The sequence below is a fragment of the Cryptomeria japonica genome, chromosome 10 (assembly GCF_030272615.1).
Source record: "Cryptomeria japonica chromosome 10, Sugi_1.0, whole genome shotgun sequence".
Lineage (NCBI taxonomy): Eukaryota > Viridiplantae > Streptophyta > Pinopsida > Cupressales > Cupressaceae > Cryptomeria > Cryptomeria japonica.
In genome coordinates, this window is record NC_081414.1 from 410,670,015 (window position 1) to 410,680,972 (window position 10,958).

The following is a 10,958-nucleotide window of genomic DNA, read 5'->3' on the forward strand; positions in this document are numbered from 1 at the left end:
AAAACACTAACTAAACTGACTGTCAAACTGAAAGATTCACTTGCGGACCTCCAAATCATGAACCATCTAAATTGAGGACACATATGAACATCCCAAATACTCTACCAAATCCTCAAACTAAGATATTGCAATTTTGGAGAAAAATCCAGAATACCGAATAACACGAACAATTAAAAACTAACCTTAATACTAGATCTCACAACTTGATAAAATCACCATATGGACCTCCGAAACTTCTGCTGAATCAACTAGAGATACTTATCTCAAAACCCTTTAATTCATAACAACTCATCTACAACACACTAGCCAAACCAACTCATCCAATCTGACTGGAACACTAGAATACACAAAAGAATATGTTGACATCAATGTGAAGAGGGGAAAACAGATTTGAAGGTCAAATGATCAAAACATAACGAAATAAATATGCAGAATGCTAAAATATCATTAAAAGACCATTTCACCTTGCTATTTTACCTTCTCCTTCGGATTGAGCTTGATGAAGTGAAGGTGCCCCTTGATAATGCTCCACTTGATGTGATCCTTTGATTGCTGGATGTGGATGGCTCTCCAATGTTGTGCACAAATGGAATGGATTTGGAAAATGATAAGGATGAGATGATCAAGTTGCCAAGATGATTTCCTGGGCTCAAAAGGGCAGCATAAGCTTACTGGATTTCAAGATGTTCAGAATGAAGGGATGGAGCCCTAATTTTATAGGAAGAGGAGAGAAAAACGGATGGCTAGGATGAATTCGAGATGAAGGGCTAAGATTTACTTGTGATCTCACACAAGGTCCAAGAGAGGGTGTGGAGACCAAGAAATATGCCCTAAAGGCATTTCGTATCTCCACACTCTACAAGATGCATTGGAGGAATTAAAAATTCTCCAAAAATGGATATTATGGGGATTAGAAGAATAAAAAAGAATTAAAAATTCCTTGGCAGAGGGAAATGCCTAGAGGAATGTGAGATTTCGAAAATCTTACATTCATCTAGAAAAAAAAGCATTTAAAGCTAGTGGTTGGATGAAAGGACAAAGAGTTGACTTCGTGGCTAATCATGATGATTAGCCATTAACGACTCATTAGGAGGGGGATTAGAGGAAATGTTAGGTGGGATTTATATTTGTAGGAGAATTTGACTAGGAGAGAGAATGAGTGGAAGGAATAAAAAATTAGAAGAATAATGTTAAGTGAGTTTAAGGAGTTTCTAGAAGAATTTATTAGGTTAATAATGAATTAAGAAGATGATTTGTAGGAATCGTGTAGGTTAACTAATTAATTGAAATTAATTAGCTAAGAGGAAGATTTGTGAGGATTTGATTTTTTAGAAGAATAAAGAAAGGGATTGATTTATTAAATAAATCAATCATATGCTATAGTGACAATATTAATTATATTTAATTAATATTGAGAAGAATTTTAATTAACATAATTAATTAATTAATTATGTGAGGAATTAAAAATAATTAAAATAATTATTTTTAAGTGTCTACATTTTGCCCCTCTTTGAAGCGAGGTGTGATGACACATTGATTCAAAGAATAATCTTGTTTTGATGTTGATATTGGTTTGATAGGATGCCCCGACTCTTGATTGATAGATTACTGTATGGTGATGCCCCCTCGAGAGATCAATTGAGGTATTTGATCTTTGGAGTTTTGCGAAATTGATGTCCCGATAGATTTGATGTGATGAAAAAGCAAGTTTTTTGATTAGCTTGATTTCTTAGGTTGGTAAGATTGAAAAATTTTGATCGATTCGATTGATAAGATCTAGATTCAGTCTGGTTTCAGGAAGAATTCATCCTGTATAAGATGATCAAAGTGTCTGATTTCAGGAAGGATTCATCCTGTATAAGACATGATTGATCACAACGTTTGGTTTCAGGAAGGATTCATCCTGTAAAAGACATGATAATAACATCTGGTTTCAGGAAGGATTCATCCTATATAAGACATGATCGATCACAACGTCTGGTTTCAAGAAGGATTCATCCTATATAAGACATGATCAATCACAACGAACGTCTGGTTTTAGGAAGGATTCATCTTGTATAAGACATGATCAGAGCATCTGGTTTCAGGAAGGATTCATCCTATATAAGACATGATCAGATTTGAAGGTCAAATGATCAAAACATAACGAAATAAATATGCAAAATGCTAAAATATCATTAAAAGATCATTTCACCTTGCTATTTTACCTTCTCCGTCGGATTGAGCTTGATGAAGTGAAGGCGCCTCTTGATAATGCTCCACTTGATGTGCTCCTTTGATTGCTAGATGTGGATGGCTCTCCAATGTTGTGTACAAATGGAATGGATTTGGAAAATGATAAGGATGAGATGATCAAGTTGCCAAGATGATTTCCTGGGCTCAAAAGAGCAGCATAAGCTTACTGGATTTCAAGATGTTTTGAATGAAGGGATGGAGCCCTATTTTATAGGAAGAGGAGAGGAAAAAGGATGGCTAGGATGAATTCGAGATGAAGGGCTAAGATTTACTTGTGAGCTAACACAAGGTCCAAGAGAGGGTGTGGAGACCAACAAATATGCCTTAAAGGCATTTCGTATCTCCACAAGATGCATTGGAGGAATTAAAAATTTTCCAAAAAAGGATATCATGGGGATTGGAGGAATAAAAAAGAATTAAAAATTTCTTGGGAGAGGGGATGCCTAGAGGAATGTGTGATTTCAAAAATCTTACATTCACCTAGGAAAAGAGCATTTAAAGCTAGTGGCTAGATAAAAAGGACAAAGAGTTAACTTTGTGGCTAATCATGATGATTAACCATTAACGACTCATTAGGAGGGCGATTAGAGGAAATGTTAGGTGGGATTAATATTTGTAGGAGAATTTGACTAGGAGAGAGAATGAGTGGAGGGAATAAAAAATTAGAAGAATAATGTTAAGCGAGTTTAGGGAGTTTCTAGAAGAATGAATTAAGAAGATGATTTGTAGGAATCATGTAGGTTAACTAATTAATTGAAATTAATTAGCTAAGAGGAAGATTTCTGAGGATTTGATTTTTTAGAAGAATAAAGGAAGGGATTTGATTTATTAAATAAATCAATCATATGCTATAGTGACAATATTAATTATATTTAATTAATATTGAGAGGAATTTGAATTAACATAATTAATTAATTAATTATGCGAGGAATTAAAAATAATTAAAATAATTATTTTTAAGTGTCTACATTTTGCCCCTCTTTGAAGCGAGATGTGATGACACATTGATTCAAAGAATAATCTTGTTTTGATACTAATATTGGTCTGATAAGATGCCCCGACTCTTGATTGATAGATTATTGTATGGTGATGCCCCCTCGGGAGATCAATTGAGGTATTTGATCTTTGGAGTGTTGTGAAATTGATATCCCGATAGATTTGATCTGATTTGATTGATAAGATCTAGATTCAGTCTGGTTTCCAGAAGAATTCATCCTGTATAAGACAAAGATGATCAAAGTGTCTGGTTTCAGGAAGGATTCATCCTGTATAAGACATGATTGATCACAATATCTAGTTTCAGGAAGGATTCATCCTGTATAAGACATGATCGGAGTGTCTGGTTTTAGGAAGGATACATCCTATATAAGACATGACTGATCACAACGTCTGGTTTCAGGAAGGATTCATCCTGTATAAGACATGATCGGAGTGTCTAGTTTCAGGAAGGATACATCCTGTATAAGACATGACTGATCACAACGTCTGGTTTCATGAATGATTCATCTTGTATAAGACATGATTGAAGTGTCTGGTTTCAGGAAGGATACATCCTGTATAAGACATTACTGATCACAACGTCTGGTTTCAAGAAGGATTCATCCTGTATAAGACATGATCAGATCACAACGTCTGGTTTCAGGAAGGATTCATCCTGTATAAGACATGATTGATCACAATGTCTGGTTTCAGGAAGAATTCATCCTGTATAAGACATGATCAGATCACAATGTCTGGTTTCAGGAAGGATTCATCCTGTATAAGACATGATTGATCACAACGTCTGGTTTCAGGAAGGATTCATCCTGTATAAGACATGATCAGATCACAACGTCTAGTTTTAGGAAGGATTCATCCTATATAAGACATGAATCAGAATCAGAATTGATTATGTGAAGGAAAAAAAAATAGAGGAAGAAAAATTAAGGTGGAAGGGATAGATGAGGAACAAATATGAAGCAGTCGTGAGGTATTTGGAAAGAAGAATATGAGATGTGAAACCACAGAGGAAAATGGGGGCAATTAAGAACTCCATGGGATTATTGAGTTTAGGATTTGATGGAATGATGGTGAGATTTTGTGCACAACAAATGTGGAGAGCCAACCTAGTTTGATGTTGCCCTGAGTGACTTGCACCATTGATTATAGAAATCAGGATGCCATGAGAAACGCAGGGCGTGGACTGACTTTGTAGACAAATGGGAATTTCTTGCACACAACAATGCGAGTGTTAAGAAACACTAATACAGAGTTGTGGGTTCGTGCAAGGAAACCCTCAAACACACCGATACCTCTTGTACACAAGAAGGTAAGTGTTGATAAACAATAGTACTAGGTCGCCGATTTATACAAGAAGGATCCAAAACATGCCATACTATGAAATATGCCCCAGTATGCACCTATCATAACGTACCTAGATATGGAAGAACCCAGACAGTCGTAAATAGTGGTAGTCGTAGGGCAAAAGATGCAAGCCTATATGAAAAGATTTAACAAAATATAACAAGTCTCTTCCTTGCGACCACATGATACCTCTTGCCAAGAGTAGAACTAGGATGGACTTGGGATTGTTTCTCAAGACTTCTTGAAGCTTACACAGAGGCATAAAAGCTTAGTTTCAATGGGACATTCCTTTTTCATGACTTGGGTGAAGACTCATCATCATACACATGTTTTATTGGGAGGTGGAAAAGAAGGAATGTTGCACATGGGTGGGCTGGATGGCAGATGATTTGTAGTATCGACATGATAGACAGTGGATCCAGTTATTTACCTTGGCGTCTGCATAGAGGTTTTCACCAAGGTACTTGTCCATAGCGCCACCAAGTAGTTTTCACTAATGGACGAATTGTTTTTCTTTCTTTTTCTGATTTAAAAAAAAAAAAATTTCTTGATTTTTTTTTTTTTGGACCATTTAAGACTTTCTAAGGACTAAACATAAAATCTTTTGAGGTGCATGATATTCATTGGATCATCCAAAGGATTGCCTTCAAGAGTAGCCAACTGATAAGCTCCTAATCCATATTTTGTTGTGATTACATATGGTCCAAGCCAATTAGGCTCGAACTTGCCTTTCTTTTCTCTTTCTTGTTGATTTTTCTGATTTTCCATGAGGACAAGATCACCAACTTGGAATTCTCGGGTTCTGAATTTTTTATGATAACTCATGTGTAGATCGTTTTGATATACCCAAAGATGATTCAAGGCCTTGAGGCGCCTTTCATCTAACAATTCTAGCTCTTGTAAGCGGGCAATTCTGTATTCTTCCTCTAGTAGGATGTTTTGCAGCGATACCCTTAGAGAGGGGATCTCATTCTCAAGAGGAAGGATGGCTTCAGAACCAAATACTAGGGAATAAGGAGTGGCACCTGTGGGGGTGCAGATGGAGGTGCGGTAGGCCCACAATGCAGGATGGATTTGGAGGTGCCAATCACAGTTTGCTTCATTGACTGTCTTTTCAAGGATTTTTATTAGGATTTTATTAGAAGCCTCAGCTTGGCCGTTGCCTTGGGGGTAATATGGAGTGGAGAAGCAGCGTTGGATGTTGAATTTTTGGCAGAGTTCTTTGACATCCTGGTTCTTAAATTGTTTACCATTATCTGTGATCATAACTTTTGGGATGCCATATCGGCAGATTAGGTAGTTCAGGATGAATTTGGATATTTGCTTGCTGGTGGTGAAAGTAAGAGGGATAGCCTCTACCCACTTGGTGAAGTATTCGGTGGCGGTGATAATGAATTTATGTCCATTGGAAGATGAAGGGTGGATTTTCCCAATGAGATCGAGCCCCCACTGTGAGAAGGGCCATGGTGTAATGAATGGCTGCAATTCTTGTGATGGTGCATGAATCTTGTCGCCATGCTGCTGGCAAGGGATGCATTTCTTCACATAATTGTATACATCTTCTTCCATTTTAGGCCAATAGTATCTTGTTCTCAAAATTTTTTTAGCCAATGTGAGTCCACTTGAGTGTGCCCCACAGATACCCTCGTGTACTTCACGTAATGCCCATTCTGCTTCTTGTTTATCTAAACACCTTAGGAGTAAACCATCAAAATGCCTTCTAAACAAGGTGTCTGCAAGGATGGTGTAATGGGCACATCGGCGGATGAAGGTTTGCTATTGGGTTTTGGTGAGGTGTGGGGGAATGGTGTTGTCTTTGAGGAAAGCGAAGGTTTCTTGGTACCAAGGGGACTCGGGACCAACGAGAACACACACCATTTCAAACTCTGGTAGGTCGTATGCCGATATAAACAATTGCTCAACCAAGAACTCGCACTTCTGATTGTGTGCTGACATTTGAAGGAGGGAGCCAATGGTGGCCATTGCATCTGCAGCCCTGTTGTTTGTTCGTGGGATTTGGTCAAACTTGATTGCCATGAAATGTTGCTTAAGATCTTCAACCATGGTACGGTAGGGAAGGAGTTTATCATCTTTTGTCTGCTATTCATCATTGACTTGTTTTATGATGAGTTGGGAATCGCCATAGACTTGTAATTCCTTTATTTTCCAGTGGATAGCCAAACGTAAACCTGTGATGAGGGCCTTGTATTCTGCTATGTTATTGGTACATGCAAAGGCTATCTTGTATGATTTGGGGATGCCATCTCCTTGAGGTGTGACCAATAATATTCCTGCCCCCGATCCATTTTGAGTGTAGGAGCCATCAAAATACAATTTCCATGTGGAGGATGTGGTAACAGTCATAATGAATTCATCTGGTAATTCTGTGAGAAGAGGATGCTCGCTTGGAAGTGGAGCTTCAGCCAACTGATCTGCAATGACTTGTCCCTTGATTGCCTTTCTGTCCACATATTCAATGTCAAACTCGCTTAAGAGCATGACCCATTTGGCAGTTCTACCAATGAGAGCAGCTTTGGACAAGAGATATTTAAGTGGATCAATTTTAGCAATTAATTTTGTCTTATTATTTAGCATATAGTGTCGTAGTTTCTGTGTGTTGAACACTAATGCCAAACATGCTCTTTCAATGGGGGTGTAATTGAGTTCATATCCTACCAACGTCCGACTGATGTAGTAAATGGCATGTTCCTTCCCTTGATCATCTGTTTGCGCCAATAATGCCCCCAATGCCATTGCAGTAGCACATATATACAAAATAAGGGGTTTCCCAGGAGCAGGAGGCATCAATACGGGAGGTGATGCTAGATATTCTTTTAATTTCTCAAAGGCATTTTGACATAGGCAATCCCATTTAAATTTTGTGTCTTTATGCAATAGGTGTGCAAATGGATGGCACTTGTCTGCTAGCTGTGAAATGAAACGCCTGACAGACTAGAATTTTCCCTGGAGACTGTGCAGTTGTCTGAGAGTTTTTGGTAGAGGCATTTCCATAATAGCTTTTACCTTTGTGGGATCAACCTCAATGCCTCTGTGGGAAACAATGAATCCCAGTAGTTTTCTTGATGTGACGCCAAACACACACTTTTGGGGATTTAGGCGCAACTTGTATTTTTCCAATCTTTCGAAGATCTGTTTTAGAATGGGGATGTGTTCTTGTCTTGTCTTAGATTTTCCTAGCAGATCATCCACGCAGTCCTCCATAATTTTGTGCAAGAGGTCATGAAAAATTATTGTCATTGCCCGTTGATACGTAGTTCCAGCATTTTTAAGGCCAAAAGGCATGACCCGGTAACAGAAGGTACCCCATGGTGTTGTGAATGCAGTTTTATGCTGATCCTCATCTGCTATCCTAATTTGGTTGTATCCAAAAAACCCATCCATTAGCGATAACATTTCATGTCCTGTTGTAAGGTCCATAATCATGTCTATATTGGGGAGCGGGAAATCATCTTTAGGACAAACTATATTTAGATCTCAAAAATCTGTGCAGATGCGGATGCCCCCAATAGGTTTGCCGACAGGTACAATGTTGGAGACCCATTCAACATAATCTATTGGTTTGATAAATTTTGCGTCTAACAACTTTTGAAGTTCCGCCTTGACAAGGAGTGCAATATGTGGGTGAATTTTGTGCAATTTCTATTTTACAGGTTTTGCATCTGGGCGGACGACAAGATTGTGAACCACCAAGGCAGGGTCCAACCCTGACATATCGAAATAGGACCATGCAAAATTGTTTTTTACCTCTGTAAGGAAGTTGATGAAGTCTTGTTTCTCGATTTCTGTGAGGGATTTGGCAATGAGCACATTTTTCGGAATGACTTTGGTGCCCATGTTGATGTTGTCTGTTTCTTCTATCAACAAATTTGATTTGTCTTGTGGAAGGTAACCAATGGTAGGGAGGTCAAATCCCTCATCGTCAAGTGCCTTTTCCAGGTTTTCACTTTCAGATACGCCCTTTGTTTTTATTTCTTGTTCATCCAAAGGCGCCTCAGGGAGGTTATTCACCTAGGGAATCATATCTTTTTCTTTTATTATCTTTTTTGCGGCTAAGGGCATTGACTTTACTACCAAAGTATCCCTTTTCATGTAGTTGAATACCCTCAATTCTATTACAATCTTCCATATTTTGCGTTGTTAGGAGAGCAATGAGAGCATTATCATCAGCGCAGATATCTAAAGTGGGTTTGTCTCGTTGGCCCCAGTCAATGAGTTCAGGATGGACAAGATGTAGCTCATGTGAAGTGGGAGGGGTTACGGGGGTGATGGTATTGATGTAAGCATCGAAGAAGGTATCTTTCTCATATTCATAAGGCATTTCGTGGAATTCCTCTTCGTCAGTGCTTTTGATATCCGAAGAAGGACTAGAAGGGGCACCCATGATAGTAATCTTAGGCACCGGGTGTACCCCAAGCCTCTGTTGTATCTGTAGGAGATAGGATTTATGGGTGCTTTTCTTCCTTTCTCCTCTGGTCCCAGACCGTGTCCTTTGTAACCCATTTTTTCAACTATGGCAAATGCTTTTGGGTACATTTCTTTGGATATTCTTGTTGGATCATCATCCTCTTCCCGGTACAGCCATGAAGAGATATCTACTTCGAGGTTCTCGTTATCAAGTGGGACCCATTGCTAGAAGGTGGTGTTTTGGCATTGTATGACTGGATTTAGGTCCTTTTTTAGCTCTTTTGGTTTGCCAAATGACTTAGGAGAGAGAGGGAGGTTGCTTATTAATAAGACGTCCTCCAATTTGTATTCTCCATAGCCATTGTCCAAGATCTTGATTTGATTATTTGGTTGGGATGATGTGGAGGCAACATTTGATGTGTCAGATAGAGGCATTGGCGAAGGTCTATTTAGTGGAAAATGATATGGATGCTTCCCCTCTAATAGTTTGCAATATTGAAAAGGTTGGGGATCACCTTTGACAGTGATCACTTTTCCATTATAGGGGAATTTGATGCATTGGTGATAGGTGGAGGGTACGACCTACAAGGAATGAATCTATGGCCTCCCAAGGAGAATGTTGTAGGGGAGATCAAGATCGAGTACTTGGCAAGGGGTTTCAATTGTAATGGGGGCCACTTGAAGAGGTAAGGTGATCACGCCCTTTGAAATTCTTTCTGCATCATCATATGCCTTTATTGTGATCCTTCCTGATGTGTCTATCAGATCCTCAGAAAGTCCCAATTGTTTTATCAATTTGTATGTACACAGATTAAGCCCAGATCCACCGTCTATTAGGATACGTTTGACCTTGTGCTTGTGGATGAGAGCTTCGATGTGCAAAGGTTTGTTATGGTCCTCATCTATAGGAGCATCTTTGGAGTTAAATACAATGTGCTGCTGGGTAGCAAGGTTTCCAATGAGGGTTTGAAATTGGGTGGCGTTGATGTTATCAGGAACGCGTGATTGGAGAAGGGCTTGTTCAAAAATTTCTTTATGGACCAAAGAAGTCTTGAGGAGTTCCAAAATGGAGATCTACGTGGGTGTCTTCCCAAGTTGATCAAGGAGGTCATATCGGCGGGTGGAAGACATGGGTGGGGGGTTTGGTGGGGGAGGAACTCCTTGGATGGTGACTCTTCCTCGGCGTGTAGTTGCATTGCAGTCATTTTGGAAATGGGAGGTGGAAGGCGTGGCACCTTGAATGACTATTCTAGCCGGATTTGGTCTGCTTTGGGAAGAAGGAGGATTAACTCCTTGGATGGTTATGACATTGACATGATTGTCTGCAGGTTCAATGCGACTTACTAAAAAATCAAAACCGGTTACGTGATTAGCGTAGTCATAACCCATTGCGTTAGATGATGAACTTTTTCCTTTATCATGCTTTGGGAAGGGTTCCTGGTACATTTTGAGTTTGTCATTGTTATTATCAGGTTTTGCACTTGCTACCTCAATCTCACCTCTATCAATGAGATCTTGTATGTAGATCTTCAGTTTCATACACTTTCGTGTATCATGTCCCTTGATACGATGGTATTCACAATACTCATTTTCATTATACCATCTTGGTTTAGGTTGATTGGGATCAAACGGGCGAGTGATTGGAAAAACCACTATACCTGCTTGGACAAGTTTTTGAAACACCACTACAATAGGTTCAACAAGAGGAGTGAAATCTCTTGGAGTTCTGTTATTCGATCGGGGTGGTCATCCCTAGATTGAGATATTGTTGTGAGGTTTTTGAGATTGATTTGAATTGTTTTGATTATTGAATTGATGAATATTGGTGGTGGATTTTGGGGGAGCGGCCACGGTTTGGACCCGCTTTGCATCAGTTACACCATCATTGACCACGTTTTTATTTTTAGCCCAGAATTTTGGCTTGTCATTATGATAAGAGGAAGAACTTTGTGATG